Raw genomic sequence first — 22,415 nt, forward strand, 5'->3', positions numbered from 1 at the left:
CTGAGGAGGGTGGTGCCATACTGCCATGCTGGTTTAGGTTCTGGAGACAGGAGCAAACTCACTGAGCAGCCTGTGGTCGGCTGCGCTCCCCATGGTGTGGGAGAGGAGGCCACAGCTTGCCCTCCCTCTTCTCTGAGCAGTAAGAGGTGCCAGTCAGAGTCCCAAAATTCTTGCTTTAGCTGTATGAAATAATGTTATTGCCAGCTCAGTGGGGCTGACCTATGCCAGGCGTGATGAACTCAACTGTGACCCTACAACTCTGTACATCCCAAGCACGTAAGGAGCTAAGTTGCCGCTGTTTTACTTAGAAGAGTAGAGTTCCAGGTCTGCAAAGGAGATAGGCCTTCACTTCATCCTCGATTAGGAGAGAAGTCAGAGGCATTCCACAGAGACAACGCACTAAGCACTTGGAACATGCCTTGGCTTGGAGGGTCAGCTAGTGAAAAAATAACAAAAGTAACAGAAATGACAGAGAAAACCAGCATGCTAATAAGAATCCTGGACACATACAAACACAGCCACACCATAAACTAGAAACAAATAACGAACGCTTCTCTGTGTAGACGACTTCACATGCCAGCAAGCCTCAAGAACTTTCATGGAACAATCTCGCTCAATGAACAGTGTGAAGATGTCAGGCAGACAGCAGAGGGCAGTGACACTTGACAACACTGAGGAAGGCTTGGTGCTCAACTGCTTCCTTCCCAGACGGCAGCATGCCAACATTCCTTGGGTCTGCCCAAGGGAGAAAAAGATCGACAAGCAGCAACGGAATATACTGATGAAGTACAGAATCAATTAGAGCTAACAAGCCAGCGAGGAGATTTTGAGAAAGTACAACAAAAATAGAACAAACTCCAGCAACCATTTTTTTTTCAGAAGAGGTTAGAATTGATCGCCAAAATCCCAAATTTTTGAGTAACAACATTTGTCAACCATCTGCAAATATCCACACCGCTGGGGGAGGAGGAGGACGCACGGCATTGTCTGACCAGAGTCCAAGCTACAGAGCTGGAAGGTGTTAAATCAGGTTACAGAATAGATTTCTATTTTGATGAAAACCCTTACTCTGAAAACAAAGTTGTCTCCAAAGAATTTCACCTGAACAATAGTGGAGATACATCCTCAAAGCCCACTGAGATCAAACAGAAATCCGCAAAGGACCAGATGAACCGGCCAAGTCAAACCCAGACCAAAGCCGGCAGGAAGCAGTGGCGCGAGCAGCCCAGAGCTTCCTCACCTGCTTCACAGACAACACGGACGCCGGCACCGGAGAGCTGGCGAGGTCTCAAGGACGACATCTGGCCAAACCCGCTGCAGTTCTACTTGGTTCCAGGTGATGGGCGGCGAGCAGGAGGAGAAGGAGGACTGGAAGCCATTGGTGGATGAGGATGAAGGTGAAGAGGATGAAGAAGATTACTAATAAAAAACATTGATGAATTGTAACTTTCTTTTTTTTCTTCAGTCCCTGGGAGCACGTTGCTGTATTCTTCTTTTTATTTTTTTCCCCTCTTGTGTTTTTGCAGTCTCCCTGCACCATGGCACTCACCTTTTTGTGGGGAAAGACTTCAGCAGAATACAATGGGGAAAGAATCTCCTGCCCCTTTCGGTGTCAAATTCATTTTCACCCTTTCTTGTCTCAATAAACTGTTTTGGATCAAAACCATCATGCTCTGTGGGAAAACTGAACCCTGCTCCCTGGCTCGGCCAGCATTTATGAGATCTGTGAGGTCAGGAATGAAATTCTAGCTTCTCCCTTCTTGCTTAGTAGATTGGGCTGAGAGATTACACTGTGCGTCAATGACAATAGTTAGCATTCACCAACATGTATCTGTCTACTTTCTCTTGTTTAAAAAAAGAAAGAAGAACTTGTAAATGGTATTCTAGAAGGTTGGCGAAGGGTGGGTTTGAGATGTCTGGGCATCTGACCACATGGCTTCTCCCTTGGAATGTTTAACAGGCATCCTTGCAGCCTAAGATGATACTTTTTACAAAAATAAAATACTCTCCTAATAATGACATGAGCCCTTGATGGGAGAATAAGCAGAACCCGTAGGATCATATTTGGAATTGACATTCTCTACTGTAATTTTGTTACTGGTTTTTTATTTATTTATTTATTTTTGTTTCACTGGAAAGAAAAGATGATGCTCAGTTTTAAACATTAAAAATGTAAAAGTCGATTTGTTACAATAAAACCAAAACTGTAAAAAAGAAGAAAATTCTGAGGAAGAATTCAAAATAACTATTCTAATAGTAAAATAACTCAAACTTCAAGAGCATACAGAGAAATTATTTAACAATCTAACAAAGAAACATAACAAGGGAGAAAAAACCCTTGAACTCAAAGTAACTAAATGAAATTACAAGCACAATGGAGGTTATCAATAGCAGAATAGGTCAAGCAGAAGAAACACTGAGCTGAGCATCATGGCATAAAAGGGGAAGCCAGGGCCCAGCACAATAGTCTAGTGGCTAATGTCCTCGCCTTGCATGCGCCGGGATCCCATATGGGCACCGGTTCTAATCCCGGAGGCCCCACTTCCCATCCAGCTTCCTGCTTGTGGCCTGGGAAAGCAGTCAAGGACAGCCCAAAGCCTTGGGGCCTTGCACCCACGTGGGAGACCTGGAAGAGGCTCCTGGCTCCTGGCTTCAGATTGGCTCAGCTCTGACCATTGCGGCCACATAGGAATGAATCAGCAGATGGAAGATCTTCCTCTCTGTTTCTCCTCCTCTCTGCATATCTAAATTTCCAATAAAAATGTTTAAAAATTAAAAAAGATTCACCATGATCAAGTGCAGTTATCCTTGAAAGAGAGTTCAACAATCATAAATCAATGAATCAGACACCCCACATCAACACATGAAGAATAAAACTGCATGATCATCACAACATGTACAGAAAAGGCAACTGCTAGGATCTGATATCCTTTCATAATAAAAAAGTTCTCTAAAAAGCTTAGACACATAGAATAAATGAACCTTATCATAACAGTCTATATTTCAAAAGTCAACAGTTAATACATTAAGAGAAAAAGATATGAAACTTTTTAAGTTCTTGCATAAGACAAAGATGTTCACTTCTACTACCCTATTCCAACATAGCTTAAGAAGTTCTAGGCTGAGCAGTTAGGCAAAAGAGAAAGAAATAGCAATAAAATGTAAAAGAAGGAAGTCTCTGATCTTACAGATAGAGAAAATATCAGTTAGAAAATATCAATTAGAGGCAATAAAACAAGTTGAGCAAAGCTGCAGGACATAAACTCAACATACTAAAATCGATAGTATTGTTATGTAACAACACTGAATTATCTGAAAAAATTCAGAAAACAATCTTATCCCCAATAGCTACCAGAAAAGTAAAATATTTAAACCAACCATGACAAGATCTTTATAATGCATACTATGGAACACCAATGAAAGGAATGGAAGACACAAAAAAGTGTTCCTAAATTAGAATAATCAATATTATTGAAAATGTCCATGCTACAAAAAAATCTACAGATCAAAACAATTCCTCTTAAAATACTGGTGACACAGTCACAGAACTAAAAAAAAGTACTACTAGAATTTGTATGGAACAAAGACCTACTCACAAACAGCCAAAGCCATCTTGAGCGGAAGGAAGACAGCACGACTTGACCGCACCATACATTACAGATTTGTAGTAACGAAAACAGCCTGGTCTAGCTTAAACGCGGATGCAGAGACCAACAGTGGAAACACAGCCATCCTTGACAAACGTGCTAACTCCACGCATTTGACAAAGACAGTGTTGGGGAAAATGGATATCCACATTCACAAAAATGAGAGTAGACAACTCCCCAACTCCTCCATGTTCAAACATCTACTCAGAGTCAATGAAAGAACTCGCTGAAAGCCCTGAAACAGAAACTAGCAGAGGAAAACCAGGGAAAATGCTTCAGGGTCCTGGAATGTGCAAAGGTGTCTGGGAAGCACAGTGACAATGACAAAAAAAAAAATGACAAAAAAATTTCACCAAGTTAAAGAACTTGTATATGGAAAGAGAATAATTAGAAGATTGAAAATGGCCCAGCACAATAGTTCAATGACTAAGCCCGCACCTTGCAAACATCTGGATTCCATATGGGCACCAGTTCATGCTCCAGCTGCTCCACTTCCCATCCAGGTGCCTGTCTCCAGGAAAGCAGTTAAGCATAACCCAAAGCCTTGGGACCCTCACTCACGTGGCAGACCTGGAAGAAGCTCCTGGCTTCAGATTAGCTAAACTCCAGCCACTGCAGCCACTTTGGGAGTTTACCAGCAGATAAAAGATCTCTCCTTCTCTCTCTGTAAATCTATTTTTCAACAAAAATGAATTAATCTTTAAATAATAATGGGCAACAGAACCAAGGGATGTTCCTCAAAGATAGATATCTGAATGGCCAGTTACACACGGAAGTGCTCAAGACCCAAATCACTAGGGAAATACAAGTCAAGGCCACAACTGGATACCACCTCACTCCTACTGAAGTCAACACCACAGAAAGACGAAAGGCAGCATGGGGAAGAGAACCGTGCCGGGGGCAGGACGCAAGTTAGCACAGCCATTGGTGCAAAAGTATGGAAGTTCCTCAAATGTGTAAACACACAAGGATCCAGCACTTCTACTACTGGGGAGGAGCTGACAGAAAATAAAGCCATGTGTGCAACTCCCGTGTGCACCGCAGCATTATTCACAACGGGAAAGAAGCAGAAATGCCCCTAAGGGCCACCAGCCAATGAACGGATAAGGGAATGTGATACAGATACACGTGGAACAGTTCTGTTCTTTGCAACAATGAGGAATGAAGTGAAGCAAGCCAGGCACAGAAAGATGAGCACTCCAGGATCTCACCCACCTGAGGAGTAAAGGCTGATCTCACTGAGGCGAGGAGTGCAATGGCTGAGAACACACAGCAAGGAGGGGCCTAACTGAATTGTGTCTCCCACAAAGACGAGGCAGTCCTGACCTCCAGTATCTGTGGCCATGCCTCCCAGGAAATAGGGTCTGTGTAGACGATCAACCTAAAATGGGGCCATCAGGGAGCATTCTCGGAAGAGCAGAGTCAGGACAGACACCACCAGTGACAGCGACAAGCAAGGAGCCAGCAGCTGGGAGGGGCACACCACCAGTGACAGCGACAAGCAAGGAGCCAGCAGCTGGAGGGGCATGGAAAGGCTCTTGCTGCAGCGCTGCTCCAACCACTCCGCGTGGACCCCCAGCCGCCAGCACGTGAGACCCCACATTCCTCACACGCCCAGGCTGCACTGTTCTGCCGCAGCGGTCCTCGCCGTCTCAGACACAAATTCACTGTTCAAAAAACCAACTTCCGAGGGAATCAAGACAGAATGAGCTTGCACCTCCTCTCGAACAAACCTTCACACTCTGACTTCATCTTCCCAGTGACAGAAACAGCACAGGTGATTCTGCCTACTGAGCACAGGTTACACCCTGGAGAGCGGCATAAAGCAAAGGAACACTCAAGGCAGAAGAGACAGAAACAAGCTGGGGTCACGTCAGGAGTGTCACATAATGAGAGCAGAACAGCTACAAGCCAAGGGAGAACTTCCAAAGGGAAACGTGCATGGAACAAGAGAGGTGACAGGCAAGTGCACACTCAGCCGGCGATGACGTAACAAATACGGGAACAGGTAAAGAAGATGACAATATCATGTGAAAGGAGAAGCCACTGCACTTATCTGTCAGCTCTTAATTTTTTGGGGTGCTCTAAATTTTTACATGTGCATATTTAACCATTGCTCAGAATCCTTCAGATACTTGAAACTTCTTACTAAGGAACTGTCAGTAAAAAAAGACGTGGAGGAAGAGGTTTTCTGTTATATCTGAATATATTATTCAGTTAATTACAACCTTCTTATAACAAAGGGTTGCTAATGTAGTCTCATCTAAAATTAACAGATACGTACTCCATGGAGCCAAACACTTGATTAGGTGCAAGCTGACTAGCACTCCCTGCTTGTTTCTGGTAGCACAGTAAAGCAGACCCAGTGCCCACGGGCTCGATACACACCACACAGAAGACAGACACAATGACAGCCTTACGTGGCAGAATTCCCTACGAGCAAATGAGGATCAACATGCCATACTCCAGAAGCTCCAGACTCTAAATGGAAGATTAAAGTTATTTGCTTTTAATTAATCTTGTATTTATACTCAGCAAGAGAGTACAAAGGAGCACAAAAGTTACCAGCAGGACTATGAAATTATTTCTTTCACACAGAAATGAGAATAATTGCCACAGCTCAGAAGTAGCACAACTGATCAAACAAATTTTGGCTTCATCTCCCAACTGACAGTGGAAATGGCCACGATTAGATCATGTAAAAATGGACTTATTAGAGGAGGCAACGCTACAAGCCACTCTCAGGGACGGCAGGTGGTAAGAGAGGTGCAGGATGGAGGGGCTCGTCCACTTCCCCGTGCTCCCCACACCCACTCAGCATTCTGCTTTCCCAAAACAAATGTCTCCTCATTCACACCAGGACATGCAGGTCATCAAGGCCTTGTACAAACCATGTCACCTGCGATTCACTCGATGACATTTACTGAGTATTCACGATGAACCAGGCACTGGGTCAGGTTTCATAGAAAGCACAAATACAAAAAAGATATAGTGGCTAATTGTCAACAGCTTAGGGTCACAGAGCTGAGCAAGTTTGCAATCCACTAGCCCAACAGCCAGGACAGTAGGATAGGGAAGTGTGGGCCGAAGGTGGGCCAGAGCTAAGCCAGAGGATCTGAAGTGTGGCTCGGCCTTAAATGGACAGGGTCTCTCTGTGCCGTGATCCCTCGCTGGGCAACATGAAGCAAATGGGATGAAGACTAAGCGACTTGACACATGCAAACAGAGCAGGACCAGCCATCAGCAGAAACAAAAGACCATTAAGAAAGGGTGAAACAAAACAAAAGAACCAAGGCCATGAGTGCCAGTGGATGGAGGACACAGAGTGCGACACACTTGCCCATGCTGAGCCCAGCCCTGCCATGGCACACAGAGGACATCAGCGTCGTGGCAGCACTCCGCCAGGCGGCAGCAGGTGACTCACTCCACCTGTGGGCAGCACTGTAACACACTCTGTCCGTCTGCTCTGCTCACTCGCCCTGGTCACAATGAGAACAACTTGCACTGAAACTGTCATTTTATAACAAAAATATGTCAACATCCCACGCACAGGCTTTGCAGAAATGTCAGGGTGAATTCTGAAGATATATTTTTAATATATGAAAAAGCAAGCTCTCATGTGTGAAGAAAGAGAAGAGGGGCTGCATCTGGCTCCTCCCAGTGTTGTTTTTCAGGCCCACATGGATGCTGATTTGCTGAAGTTTTGACAAAGTACTCCAAGACAAATGAACCAAATCTGAACAGGTTAAACAGTACATTGTATATGGCGCACTCCAAAATAGCTCTTCCTGGGGCCAGTCTCGTGGCCTGGAGTAAGGCCACTGCCGGCAACACCAGCACCCACATGGGCATCAGTTACTGGCTCATCTCCACTTCCGTTCCCATGGCCTGAGGAAAGCGGAGGAAGACAGGCCAAGCGTCTGGGCCCTGACACACACGCAGGAGACCCAGATGAAGCTCCAGGCTCAGGCTAGCCCAGTCATGACCTTTGTGGCCACCTGGAGAGCAAACCAGAATAAAGATATCTTTCTCTCTCTCTTTCTCTGTAACTCCGGCCAAAATAAATAAATAAAGTAATAAATAAATAAATTTTAAAATAAGACTTCTCAAGTAGCACACTACACAAAACATCATCAATATCAGCTTCTTAGACACTACCTTGTCAAGAGATGTAGGACAAGTGGGCTAACTTTCTAATGGAGTCTCAGGAAATTATAATGAAGTCTTCCTCGCCCTTCCACATCCAACGGTGAAGTGGGGTCTTTATAGCAGACAACTGGTTTAACATAAGAAAAGGGAAACATAGAGACGGAGACAGAGTACACCTGCTCACAGCGAAGAAGTCTGGAGAACAACACAGGCAGAGACCAGGGCCACGCAGGCACAGCCAGGGAGTTTAGCGGGTGACCACCAACAGCAGAGGGCAGAAAGCGGCTGGGAGGAATTCCTACCCCCAGAAACCTGACAACAGTCCTGCAAACACACTAACAGCAGACGCCAGTACCCAGAGTGACCACGAGACACTGCACTCACTTTGAGCCATCTGATTCATTGTCGTTTGTTAAAGCACCCATACAAAACTAAAAGAGAGCCCCATGCATTCATTTATCCATTTATTCATTAGCCAACTACCGTGTGAGCACAAGCAACACAATCCAGTCCCCAAAAAGACAAATGTTAAACACAGCATCAGTCACTTCCCTGAGCTTGCCAACATACAAACCAAAAGCCAACTCCCCAGACACCCTGTAGCAGGAGATTTTATCTTCTAGCATTCATCACAATTTGCAATCACCTTGTTGGCTCCGGGCTGTTGGTGTCATTCTCCCCTCATTCCAACTCACAGAAGCACACACAGACACAGACAGCCACTAACGGCAGTGCAAACAGATGCGCGAGTGAAGAAAAATGGTGCAGGCTGTTCAGAGAGCATCTGTGGGCAGAGTTGACCTCTCCTGAAAGCCCAGCTGGGAGCCAGGCCTGGGAAGACTGATAACAGCAGTTACCAGAGCCTAGGGGCTCGCAGACAAACTCCGGGAGCAAACACCTAAAAGAGTCCTACACAAAGAAAACAGCACTAAGAGCTTACACAAGAAAGAAACCTATGTGGGCCTGGCACAGAAGCAAGGCAAGTTAATCCTTCGCCTGTGGCACCAAGCATTCCATATGGGTGCCAGTTTGAGTCCCAGCTGCTCCAGTCCCCATCCAGCTCCCTGCTAATGTGTCTGGGAAAGCAACAAAGCATGGCCCAAGTGTGAGGGCTCCTGCACCCTCCTGGGAAACCCAGAAGACGTTCCTAGCTCCTGGCTTCAAATGAGCCCAGCTCTAGCCATTCTGACTCTTTGGGGAGTGAACCAGCAGATTAAATATCTCTCTATCTGTCTCTCCTATCTCTGCAATTCTGACTTTCCAGTGAAATAAACAGATCTTGTAAAGAGAGAGAGAAAGAGAGAGAGAGAGAGAGAGAGGGGAAAAGAAAACCCTGCAGCACGTGGCTAGAACCCCAGAGTGGAAGCGGAGGCTGCACTGGGTATTCTGGGGAAGCAGACAGGAGTCCTAGAGTGCTGGGAGGAGGAGCTTCCCCCTCCTGGCCTGCTCATCACAGGGGTCACAGGGGTCACAGGGGACGGGGCGCCTGGCAGGGCGTTCAGGAAGACAGGGGCTCTCGTTGGAAATACGTCTCTCCAGCTGCTGGCTTCGCAACAGGAGCAGCCATGCTGTCACGGCAGTCCAGACCGAAGCAGGGCAGCTCACAGAGGACTGTGAATTAAGGGCTCTCAGTTTCCACTTCACTCAGCAAAAGCAGTACGAGTTGTAAGACACCGCCTTACTATTTACAAAGCAAACACTCATTAGAACTGACCAATCTTCATCCATCCCTTCCATCACCAGATTCAATAGCTGACTGGAAGTTCTAACATTATATTTATTATCTTTGTCCTCTACTCTCCTGTTCTGTGCCTGATTCTAAATATTGTTCTTAGAGAATTACAGTAATTTTGGGACTAGAATTGTTGAAACAGAAATTAAAATGTATTAAATTACTCTGCCCCAAACCCACTTTGATGCAACAAAGTACGTGTGTGGGTTTCTTGCCCTTACTGCCCTCCAGCCAGCGCGCCATGCTTTGACACGTAACAGTGCATCTCTTCAAACTGGGCACTGCCTACCACCAACGCAAGTGTTACCTCTCTGACACAGGGACGGGCATCCCCAACTGCACAGGGAAGCTCGCGGACAGAGCGCACTCCAGTCCCAAGCCTTCGCTCTCCCCCTCCTCACACGAAGCCAGACTCCCAACACTCCTCCACTGCAGAACAAGTAAACTGTTTCTTGGAGAGTCTGTCTGTGCTCATTCTCAATTCACAATGCCACGTGCATTAAGGAGAGGTCACAAACCCTAACTCCTGTCACAAAACAGTGGGCTTTGGCTCCACTGCCCCAGAAAACTTCCTGAACCAAAAACTGTCTGAAAGGCTGAATTTTCTAAAAATAGCAGAGAGATCTATTTGCATTTTCTCTTGAAGCTGACCACACTGTGTCTCGTTTCTGTGTGACCTTTGAAAACACTACAGTCTTCAATCTGCAAGCAAGCAGAGACCTTCTGGCTTTAATGGAGGGAGCTCAGTGGTGTCTCTGGGGACGGAGGGAGGAGAACGGCGTCTCCTGCCTCAGTGCGCTTCCACGTCGGCAATCTGGGGCAGAGCGTCCCTTCCAGGACAATCAGTACTCTCCCACATGGAAGACTCTAGAGTACTCGCTGCACACCTCACCACACCCTCACCCTTTCCAGCTCATCTCAGACCCCTTCCTTGCTGCACCCCAAAGACAGACTACATCCAGCTGCAAGATTGTGCAGAGGGCTTTCCCACGGCTTGGAGTTCCCCAACACCCGCCTCACCAAGGGAACGGCAGCCCCGTCCACCCCACCTGCTCTCTCTCTCGCCCACCTCCACTCCCTCCCGTCACTCTGCAGGGCACATTACCACCTAAAACCACCGTTGTCTCAGTGGTTATCCGCCTGTGCCCCAGGGCACTGCACTCCAGGTGAAGGGAGCAGCCTGCCCTGCTGCTGGGACCCTGGGCTCGCAGAGCAGTGACCGACCAGCCCCCAGCTAGTGCGCAATAACAAGCCCTAAGGGAAGGCCAGACTGACCGTGCCCAGCGCCACCCAGGCTTCCTGTGTCCACTCCTGTGTTTGCTTTCTACCTGCCATACATTCCCCAAGACAAAACTGAAACATTCAGCTCTTAGAATTTCCAAAACTTGACAGGAACCAAAATCCTATCCTCATGACAGTGGGGCCAAGTTTGAAGTTGCACACCAGCTAGCACAGCTTCTATGCTTCACAGCCAGGAAAGTAGGACGGCAGGCGCTCCACTGCGCCTCTGGAAAAGGAGCTGTTAAATCACGTCGCCGATGTGATGCTGAAAGCACCAACACAGAAAGTTCGCCTCCCATCAACTAAGTAAAATTCACTGTTACAATTATACAAGCTGTCACTGTGACCATGGCTGCACTTCTACCAGAAGGCTGTATGGGTACCCTGCAGCACCTGACCTCCTGAACATGTGAACAGCTGTGTCTACAACACAGACACCAGACAAACCGGCCATCACAGTTACCCCAAGAACTGAGATTCCATCAGTCCTAGATCAGGGACAGGAGGACAATCAAAAGCAAAGGCTGCCATCCCAAACGCCGGGATCGGCAAGACCATAACAGCAACAAGCACACCGAGTGAGCTGAGCTCGTAAGCGAGGGCTTGCGGCACCTCACACAGCACCCCTATCAAGGGATCAATAAATACTGAAGTGAATATGCTGTGAATACTAAGCAGCCTTCCAGTGACGGGATGAATCTGCTACAGATAAGTCATAACCGTCAAGTGCCTGTTGACAGCTGTTGCCAAGCAACCGAAGGCCAGAATGACCCAGGAGGAGACGACCCCTCCTTAGCGTGTGTTGTGCACCTTCTCTTTGCCACCAGCAGCCCGAGGATCTTCCTGGAGTCCTTCAGGGACCAGCCAAAGCAGCAGCAGCCTCGGGGTAACCCAGGGCTAGAAAAAGCCCAAGAGCTTGTCATGACAACCTCATCTTACAAACCTCTACCACCCACTCTGAGAGATGGTCTCAGCTTTGCTTCAGGTACTCAGCAACAAAATCTGGGGACACTTTCCCTAATAAACAACATTAAAAAAAACCCTTCCATTGCAACTCTAACAGATCTAGCATACCTAACAAATCTCATTATTTTCTTCTAAGAACAGTATTTTGGAAGAGAAATATTTCATCTTCTGACTCTGCCTGTTGGGATGAACTGAACTTGGTGGTTTCAGAGCTTTTGTAATATTAATGCGATCACAGTTCCACCAGTTAGAGCCTAGGTCGGCCTGTAACTTGCATAAAGAAAACAGAGATGGGAGAACCATGGGGGAACCATGGAGTCAGGAAAAGCCAGAAGTGAGAGCCCCTACCACCCACCCCGAGAGCCACCATCTTTTCCCACATCAAATCTGGAAGTCCCCGGAGGTCCTGCTGCGGCACAAAGCGGCAGCACAGGGCAAGGCGCGAGCTAGCCCTTACCAAGAAAACACACGACCAGCCCTGCTGCTCTGGCCCAATCTGGGCCTAGAGTCTCAGGCGCCGCCCTAGGAGCCTGGCCCCCAGCCACTCTAAGCCTCAGCGACACCGTGTGCAACCAGAGGGATGACATCTACTCGGACAAACACTATGTGACCTCCCTCGACACTGCACACACCCGCACAAGACACGCACTGCACAGGACACGTACCTGTACAGGACACGCACCCGCACAGGACACGCACCCGCTCAGGACACGCACCTGTGCAGGACACGCACCCGTTCAGGACACGCACCCATAGAGGACACGCACCCGTTCAGGACACACACCCGTTCAGGACACGCACCCATAGAGGACACACACCTGTTCAGGACACGTACCCATTCAGGACACGCACAGGACACACACCCGTTCAGGACACGCACCCATAGAGAACACGCACCCGTTCAGGACACACACCCGTTCAGGACACGCACCCATAGAGGACATGCACCCACTCAGGACATGCACCCATACAGGACATGCACCCATACAGGACACGCACCCATAGAGGACACACACCCTCTCAGGACACGCACCCGTTCAGGACACGCACCCATAGAGGACACGTACTGCGTGCACCCGCACAGCACACCGCCAGGAGTGATGGGCACAGGACGGCAGCCAGCAGTCACAACGCTGTGCATCCAGAGATGTCAGAGTCCACCCCAGGAGCTCCAGGGAGGGAGAGACTGACGGGAGTCACAACCTGCCTTCTCCTGCAGGAATTTTCCAATTAGCACATTAACTAATTCACTCCTTACAAATGTGCAATTCATAAACACAAACTGTTGTCTCAGACATGGGTAACATAAGTGAGCTTATGAATGTGAATACATCACAACCTCATTGCAATTAGGCTTAATTAGGAATTACACACACACTCATTTTTCTGTTCTCTCTTGATGCTTGAACTTCTTCATTTAATACTATGATCCTAGCATAGGGCATTAATGAAAGTCTCAAGTATTTTCGGTCAATATAAAATCTTCATTAAACAAATTCTGTATGACCAAAGCCAATTGCAATAGTAACTTACTCCCAAAATTTATTTTCTAAACATATTTAAGCATTTAGCCTTTGTTTACTTAGTGGATCTTAAGAAAGCAATAGTGAAAATTTTTCATCTAGGTAGACCCAGATGAAACTGCATTATATATAAAAAATACCTCATTACTGCAAACTGATTAAGTTGTAAATTTATTTATTAAAATCTGGAATCCCATCATAAAAACAATAAACAAAAAATGTAGGTCAAAACTGAAGGTGTAACTGACACCAAAATATTTAGTCTCACATCGGTGTGGGCACTGCCACCGTGCTCCTCTCTGATCCTTCCGTGTGGGCACTGCCACCGTGCTCCTCTCTGATCCTTCCGTGTGGGCACTGCCACCGTGCTCCTCTCTGATCCTTCCGTGTGGGCACTGCCACCGTGCTCCTCTCTGATCCTTCCGTGTGGGCACTGCCACCGTGCTCCTCTCTGATCCTTCCGTGTGGGCACTGCCACCGTGCTCCCATCTGATCCTTCCGTGTGGGCACTGCCACCGTGCTCCCATCTGATCCTTCCGTGTGGGCACTGCCACCGTGCTCCCATCTGATCCTTCCGTGTGGGCACTGCCACCGTGCTCCCCTCTGATCCTTCCGTGTGGGCACTGCCACCGTGCTCCCCTCTGATCCTTCCGTGTGGGCACTGCCACCGTGCTCCCCTCTGATCCTTCCGTGTGGGCACTGCCACCGTGCTCCCCTCTGATCCTTCCGTGTGGGCACTGCCACCGTGCTCCTCTCTGATCCTTCTGTGTGGGCACTGCCACCCGTGCTACTGGCTGCTCTGCGTGATCACTACAGACCTTTCTGTAATCACAGAGTAAACCTGGCCTGCGATGAAGCAGCTCCCTCACCGTCCTCCCTACTATCACTCTTCTTCATAAAGAAGTGGATAGAGTCCAGCATCTTATTGTCCAGTCAAGTTTATGTTTGGTATATCCTTGCAATGGGGGAATCTCAACTGAACTTGAACTGTGGTTATGCAACAAGGTGGAGGAATCCACCATGGTGGGAGGGTTTACTGTGTCACATAATACAATGTAATTAATGAATTAAAAATAATAAATAAATTTTTAAAAAGACAAAAAAAAAGCAGTGGATAGAAAGAACTCCAGGCTTCTGGAATCCAGGCAATCGGAAGATCTGCAGCGCCATCTTGTGGCAGGGACATGTTGTGATCCTATCACAACTGACAGGGCTTTCCTGCGACCAACTCCAGTTCCATTCCAGGACCAACGGTTTCCAGTCCCCTTAGCCTGACACAAAGCACGCTGCCTCGGTGTGTAGGGGTGCACCAACATGCCGTGAGTCCAACTGTCCAAGATATTTGTCTTTATGGAGGCAGCCCTGGAACCAAGGGGCCTCATAACTAGGGGCATGGGAATGGCACGGCACGTCGGGTACTGGGAGGAGATGGGAGCGACTGGCGCAGGAGGCACAGCTTTTAGGATGGGCTTGAAGAAGCACGGGCTGTGGCACTCACTAACACAGCCGAATGAGGTGGCGTCTGCGGACACGGAGCGGGGCCCCAGGGAGGTCACAGCAAGGAGGAGGTGCTTTCCACACTCCCCACGCCAAGCCAGAGAAGAGGCCTGGGAGAAGCCGCCCTCAGGATGCTTCCCACGCAAGCCCAAGGAAAGGCGGGGCCTCGCGCCTGGGCCTGGGGCAGCCCCTGCCTCCCCGCGCCAATGCCCAGGAGTGCTGGCTGCTGCATGTTGGCCTGCTCTCTCCTCCACACGGGGCTCTGATTACCAACTCGGCCTTGCTTCTCCTTCCCGCGGCCCCGGCGCAAGCTTCCCACAGAGCCGCAGCCACACGCAGCAGGATGGCAGGCTGGTCCCAGGGCACCCCAGGCCATCCATCCCACCCCCACCCCAGTACCTGGATACCACAGAGGCCATCTTGCAGTGGGGAGTTGGAAGGATTTTTTTCCTAAATTTTTCTTTCTTTAAGCAGAGAAGCCCTTGAAGAGGCAGTCTGCTTGTCTGAACTAAAAAGATAAAGTCAGAGAAAACCCCTGCCTTTGCAAAGTCCACCTGGGACCCCAGGTGTGTACGCACCCAGCGCACCCCTGCCCCGTCCCTCTCCTGCCCCACACACCCCGACTCCCACTACTTCCTCATACATGCTCCAGCGAGAGCAGCTTGCATCTCAGTCCCCAGCGACACGGAGGCCCTCACCCCAAACTACCCCTGCCCTCGGGGTGTGGCACCAAGGGCGCACACAGCTCGGCACCTCTGGCTGACAGGTGAGTGAGGTCCACGCCGCCACCCCCTGCGTGCACACACAGGGGTCCCTGTGCCCAGGTCAAGGACCCGACTGGCACAACTCTGCTTTCTGGTGAGGCTCACGGGAGCGCCAGCAGCCGCGGCGGGGTGGGCAGACTGGCCAGTTGGAGGCCGGTGCGCAGGGAGAGGCTGGCATTAAACAGGGCAGCCGCCGCTGAGGCCGCGGGGCAGGTGGGCCGTACCAGGAAGGCCTGGACGCCATCACGGCCTTCCCCACTCCAAGGAAGCCAGGTCAGGCACAGCCGCTCCCAGCGCTAGCCCACTGCCCCGCACAGGACCCTGACCAAGGTCCTCTGACCCCGTGGGCTCGCGTGCGGCCAGCGCGGCACTCGGTCAAGTCCCCGCAAGGAAGAACAGGACAGGCAGCCACACATGACCTTAAAAAAGGGCCCAAGGCGCCCAAGGAGCTCTCCTCCCCTCGCCCTGCGGGCCTGCAAGGGCCTGCGTGCTCGCCGCGTCTGCACCAGAAGACCCCGTGGTGCCCGTGCCAGGAGGGGCACGGCCCTGTGCCAGGAGGGGCACGGCCCTGTGCCAGGAGGGGCCCAGCCCTGTGCTGGAGGGGCACGGCCCTGTGCCAGGAGGGGCCCAGCCCTGTGCTGGAGGGGCACGGCCCTGTGCTGGAGGGGCACGGCCCTATGGCAGGAGGGGCACGGCCCTATGGCAGGAGGGGCCCGGCCCTGTGCTGGAGGGGCACGGCCCTATGGCAGGAGGGGCACGGCCCTATGGCAGGAGGGGCACGGCCCTGTGCTGGAGGGGCACGGCCCTATGGCAGGAGGGGCACGGCCCTATGGCAGGAGGGGCCCGGCCCTGTGCTGGAGGAGCACGGCCCTGTGCCAGGAGGGGCCCTCCCAGCAGCTCAGGCGCTCCAAGCTGCCACGCATCCCCGAGCAGGGAGTGCTCCCAGGGCCTACCCCTCGGGGGAGGCGGTGCCAGCTGGCACAGCGGGAGGGCCTGGGCAGGAGGCTCACCGGCCCTCCGTGGGCCCGGGGCCAGGACGCCCACCGCCCGGCCGGCCCTCCACGCGCGGCCCGTCCCGCGCCCCCACGGCCCCCTCGGCCCCCTCGGCCCCTGCACCCGGGAGTCCCGCGGTCCCCGACGCCTGCGCCCGGCTCACCTGCCGGCCCTCGCTCCCCCTTCTCCCTCAGCCCTCGGTGGGCCCGGCGGCCCTCACGGCCACCGCTCCAGGCCTACCTGGCGGGGAGGCGCGGCGCCCGGGGCCGCGGCGGGGCGCATGGCGCGGGGCAGACGCGCGGGACGGCATCCTCCACGGCGGCCGCCGGGGCCGGCCAGGCTCAGGTCCCGGCCCGGCCTCTCCTCAGGTACCGCCCGTCCTGGTCAGGCCCGGCCTCTCCTCGGGCGCCGTCGGTGGCCGCCCGCCCGGCCAGGCTCGGCCCCTCCTCAGGCACCGCCCGTCCCGGCCAGGCTCGGCCTCTCCTCAGGCGCCGTCGGTGGCCGCCAGTCCCGTCCCGGCCAGCCTCGCTCGGCCTCTCCTCAGGCGCCGTCGGTGCCCGCCGGGCCGCGGGTCGCCCGCGGTGTCGCAGCGCCAGGCTTCCCCGCTCAACGCCCCCGCGACTTGGCGTTCCTGGGGCCCCGGGGCCGGCCGGAGGCCGCGGCCTGCCGCCCCCTAGGGGCCGTGGCGGGAAGCGCACATGCACCTGCGCCCGGGTGGGCACCGGCACACACGGAACGCCCAGGGAAGGGGGTACTGCCCAGGAGGGCGCACGAGCTTAGTGCTAGCACGGCGATAATTACTTTCTGTAAGCACATGCCACGTAGTTTATTATATTTCATTATATTATACAAGCTATTGCATACCGTGTTATGTTACAAATTATAATTAACTATAATTAATTGCCCATGTAGTATGTATCTTATCATATATGATCTCTTATATTACACATTTATATACGACATTAATTCATCAGCCTATTAAGAAAATGCATTAATATTTATTGGTATACTAAAATAATGATGTTATTTTGTAGTATATATAATTATGTATTTTATTAAAGTATAATTATCATGATTATATATTTATGTTATGTAATTTGCTATAATACTACATAACATGTGTTATATATTATATGTATGTTATGTAATTATATATTTACTTAAAATATAATTATATGTAATGTAAAATAATATACTTTAGTTCTTAGTACTTTTAAGAGAGTTCTTGGGCCTGGTGCAGTAGCCTAGTGGTAAAGTCTTCGTCTTGTATGCACCAGGATCCTTTATAGACACCTGCCGAGCCATACATCCTGGTTCTGTCCCAGCTGCTCCATTTCCCATCCGGCTCCCTGCTTGTGGCCTGGGAAAGTAGTCGAGGATGGCCCTAAGCCTTGGGACCCTGTACCCACGTGGGAGACCTGAGCTCCTGGCATCAGATCAGCTCCACTCCAGCCATTGTGGCCCCTTGGGGAGTGAACAAAAGGGTGGAAGATCTTTCTGTCTGTCTCTCCTTCTCTCTGTAATTCTGACTTTCCAATAAAAATATAGTCTTGGAGAGAGAGAGAGAAACAAAGAGAGAGAAAAGTCCGAGTTCTTATCTGGAGCACTGAGCTGAGATCGCTAACAGAGGACCTGGTCTCATCAATAGGGTCAAAGAATTCCATCAGTTGGTTCTGTTCATTGACATTCTCATCCATGTACCACCCAGAGCCCCGCAGGCATGACTCCTGCAGGAATTCTCCAGCCTCTGATCAAGGGAGCAAGACAGCAGTTAGCACACGTGTTTGACCCACACAGGGACTCCTGTCTGCTTTCTGCATGGCACAGCATGTGCTCGGGGTTTTGCACTTTTTGGTTGATTGCCTGGTTTTACTTGCTTTATTTTTCCCTGTGCCACCAACTCACCTGCTTACTGCTCTGTGGACACCCTCGTGGCCAAGGAAGCTCACCTTGCCTGCGTTTCCAGGTGTCCCCAGCACGGCTCACTGGCTGTACCTGTGCACTGGATTGTAACCGTCATCCTTAAGCATCCATCCAGCTGCTGTTCCCTGCCTGGCAGTTTTTACATGTCACATATCTCATACATAGTTTAAAACTGCATTATAATACTGACATATGACACTCCCACCCCACCCACCCCGGCCTCCTGCTTTCTTCCTTGCTCATTTCTCCTTTAATGCTTACAGTGACACAATTTTAGCATCCTCGTTAGTCCTAAGCTTAATCCTCCACTACAGAATTCTACAAGTAGTAAAACTGCTACTGTGTCAGGACACTCTTGCCAGCCATTTTCCTCATTTGTCTTTCAAAGGCTTGTTTGTTTTATTTGAAAGGCAACATTATAAAAAAAAAAACACACACACACATAGAGAAAGATCTTCCATCTGATGGTTCACTCCCCAGATGACCTCAACGGCTAGAACTGGACCCAACTGAAGTGGGGAGCCAGGAGCTTCTGCCAGGTCTCCCATGCTGACATAGAGGCCCAAGCACGTGGGGCATTCTTTGCTGCTTTCCTAGGCCATATACAAGGAGCTGCATCAGAAGTGGAGCAGCTGTGACATGCATCATTGCCCATATCGGATGCCAGAATCTGGAGTGAGGAGCTAGAACCAGGACTCAAATCCAGGTATCCAAGGAGAGATGTGAGCGTCTTAACCAATGTCTTACAGGGTCAGTAAGACGCCCACTCCTATTCCAGAAAATAAACAAACCCTAACCGACATGCAGGAAGCGGAAGAGAACCCAGCACTAATGTCAGCCTTGATGTGCCTAACGGATGTCAAGCACATGCTCATTCTCAAAATATACAAAAGGGGCTCGGCGGCATGGCCTGGTGGCTAAGGTCCTCGCCTTGATCCCATATGGCCGCTGGTTCTTATCCCGGCAGCTCCACTTCCTCTCTGTCTCTCCTCCTCTCAGTATATCTGACTTTGTAATAAAAAAATATATATATACAAAAGTATCATCACCCTCAGATCCATCGGAGCAGCTTGCCAAACGTTCTCAGCTGCAGCGCTGTGTCTGATAAGGTGTCGCCCGCTCAGAAAGCTCTTGCAAGAGACATGAAGCACCCAGCTCTAGCGCCGAACTCCTGAATCTCCAGCCCACATGCGCTCCTCAAGGTTGTGTGAGCTTCAAAGCAGACAGAAACCCTGTGTAAAGCCTCAAACTGGAATGACTAGGAGACACAGCCTGGAATGTTCAAAGCACTCCAACAGTTTCCTGTGTTAATGGAAGAGCTTTGAAATGCTGTGGCGTTTGTGTGTGTGTGTGTTTACTAGTGTTAAAGCTTTCTAAACAAATAAGAAAAAGAAGTGCTTTAGTGAACTCAGCAAAGTGACGGATAAGGAGCGGTGCATATGTAATAGTCATTAAGCAGTGTATCCTCAAGCATTGTGTTTAGAAATTAATTTCTGTTATTTTTACCTATAAATTTCCTGCCTACGAGAAGTTGAGGCCGTGCCAGGAAATTTATACAGAACACTATGCTGGGAAGCTCTTTAGCAACGATTCAGTCCCAGCCTTAGCTATTGGCCCATACAGCTTTTCTATACCACCATGCCTTAATTTTGGTAAATTACATGAATTCGGGAATCTGCTCATTTCTTCTTTCTTTTTCAGTTTGTTGGTCTGTAACTACAGTAATACCTAATGATCTTTGATCGCTGATTTATTAATGAGTCTTCCCCCACCCCTCCCCACTTTTTTTTTTTTTTGGTTGGGGCAGTGGTTTAGCAAATTTTTTAAACAGTTCTGATATTTTATGCAGTTCCTTTGATTTCCATTTTGTTACTTTCCTTTTTATGGTTTATTTCCTTTTACTAATTTGGGGTTTGGTTTGTTATGTCTCTAGAGATTTGAGATATATTATTGGATCATTTATTTGATATGTTTCCAGTATTTTTATGTGGGCACTTTTGCTATAAACTTTTGTCTTAACACTGCTTCCACATATCACATTTTGTTATGTTTTCTTTTTCACTGATTTCTAGAAATTGTTTTATTCCTTCCAGACTTGCTGCCCATTCCAGAGTCTGCTGTTCCACCCTGCATTATTCCAGAGGTGCTTCAGTTCATCGTTTCCAGCTTCGTTCTGTTGTGATCACAGAGGCTGCGTGGTCTGTCTTACTTTTACCACTGTGATCACAGAGGCTGCGTGGTCTGTCTTACTTTTACCACTGTGGTCACAGAGGCTGCGTGGTCTGTCTCACTTTTACCACTGTGGTCAGAGAGGCTGCGTGGTCTGTCTCACTTTTACCACTGTGGTCAGAGAGGCTGTGTGGTAAGGGCTTACCTTTTTTTGAACGTGTTCAGACTTGCAGTGGAAGAATCTCCCATCATCTCCTTCCAGAACCTTCCACTACGTGGCAGCTGATGAAGGCGGGAAGGACGAGCAAATGGTCTACCTTGCCCCTAGTCCAGACTTTTGGCTCATTGAAGGGACAACTTGTGTTCAACTCATTTCTGTATTTCCCCACATTCCCAGTTCTCAGCCTGAAACAAGTAGCCCACCCCTCCTCAACACTCCATTTCCACTTTTCAGTCCCCAACACACTTACAAATGAGCAGTACAAGCCACACACATAACCGTAGTTTCTAAGACATTCAGAGGGAACAGGGGAGAATTGGCAGTTCCATCAGAGCTCCATGCACTCAAAATGAACAGTGTAAGAAGAGGGCTTCATCAAGCAAGCCAGGACTGCCCCGTGACGCAGAGCAGGCTGTTCTTAAACCCGTCTGCATTTCAATCTCAAAACAATAAGTAGGAAATAGCATGCATTTAATAAAACATCTCTGAAGTCAGAGCTCATTATTCAATAAAATGTGCCTTTTAACATACACATGGGGCTGATCTCACCCACCTTTTAACGAATCCCTAAACCATAGCAGAAAGTTGTATAAATTCCACATTAGTGAGACTTTTATGAAAGTTATTAGTGCACTTGTTCACCTTAGAACTTTACACTATTTCCTAAAGTTTTACGTACTTTAATGAGGCAACACTTATAATTTTTGGCTAACTTTTGCGGGCAGTTTAATAGAACAAACATCCATCTAGACATCAGCTAAGTCATGCTGTAAGAATCCGCATATTGGAAAAGCTTGGTAAAGTGAGGAAGAGACGGCTTCTTTTCACCATTTCCTGCAGGACTGCGTGCCTGCACGTGACCTGAACCCATGTCAGCACATTTCCTAATGGAAAACTATGACCCGATCTTTAAAACTTAAAAGACTCTTGAGACTCACTAAAAAGAAAGCAAATTCAACTTAGCTGACATCAAATGACCCAGTCCAAATAAAATCTTGATATATTAGTTCATGAATCAAAAACATCTGTATCGTGTTTGGCTTGAAACCTATGCAGATTTGAAAATAAAGTGGAAAGTTTTTATAAAATGCGTGCTTTATTGCAAAGAATCTGAGCCACAAAGCACAGTGTTTGATGCCCTAAGGCAAGGTGAGCCCGCCATTTCCCAGGAGAGCCCAGAAGCCCGCCCTTCTTTCTGGAGGCAGCCTCTCCACACGGGTCCACCCCGACCCACAGCGGGGCTCTGGTGTGCTTCAGAGAGCTTCAGGCAAAACCCTGTGTCTTGCAGACCTGTGCCTCCAAACCATGAGGCTGCTGGAAGTCAGGGCCAGACAGTTCTGTGGTGTTGGGGCTGTCAGTGCATAGCGGGATGCACCCAAACATGTCCCCTCACTGCCATGAGCCTTCCCTCGCTCTGTGGCGTTCCCAAGGATCCTCGGAGAACTGTGGCCTCAGGTGAGGCCCCACAGCTTCTGTCAGATTTCCAACAGGGTTGGTCTACAACCTCACAGACATCCAGACCCTACAGCAAATCCCCAGATGAAACCCGAG

The 22,415-nt window shown here is 49.4% G+C and overlaps 1 protein-coding gene and 1 pseudogene across 1 annotated transcript in view; one reads left to right on the forward strand and one right to left on the reverse strand.

Moving 5' to 3' along the window:
* The window catches only part of NELL2 (neural EGFL like 2), a 237,230-nt gene extending 220,320 nt beyond the window's left edge, over positions 1-16,910 (reverse strand). The window contains exon 1 of the mRNA XM_058656001.1: positions 16,793-16,910. The gene's annotated coding sequence lies outside the window, so the exon portion shown is untranslated. The remainder of the gene's footprint in view (positions 1-16,792) is intronic.
* On the forward strand, positions 617-17,229 carry LOC101526444 (protein SET-like; annotated as a pseudogene).
* The last annotated feature ends 5,186 nt before the right edge of the window (positions 17,230-22,415 follow it).

The sequence above is a fragment of the Ochotona princeps genome, chromosome 27 (genome assembly GCF_030435755.1).
Source record: "Ochotona princeps isolate mOchPri1 chromosome 27, mOchPri1.hap1, whole genome shotgun sequence".
NCBI lineage: Eukaryota > Metazoa > Chordata > Mammalia > Lagomorpha > Ochotonidae > Ochotona > Ochotona princeps.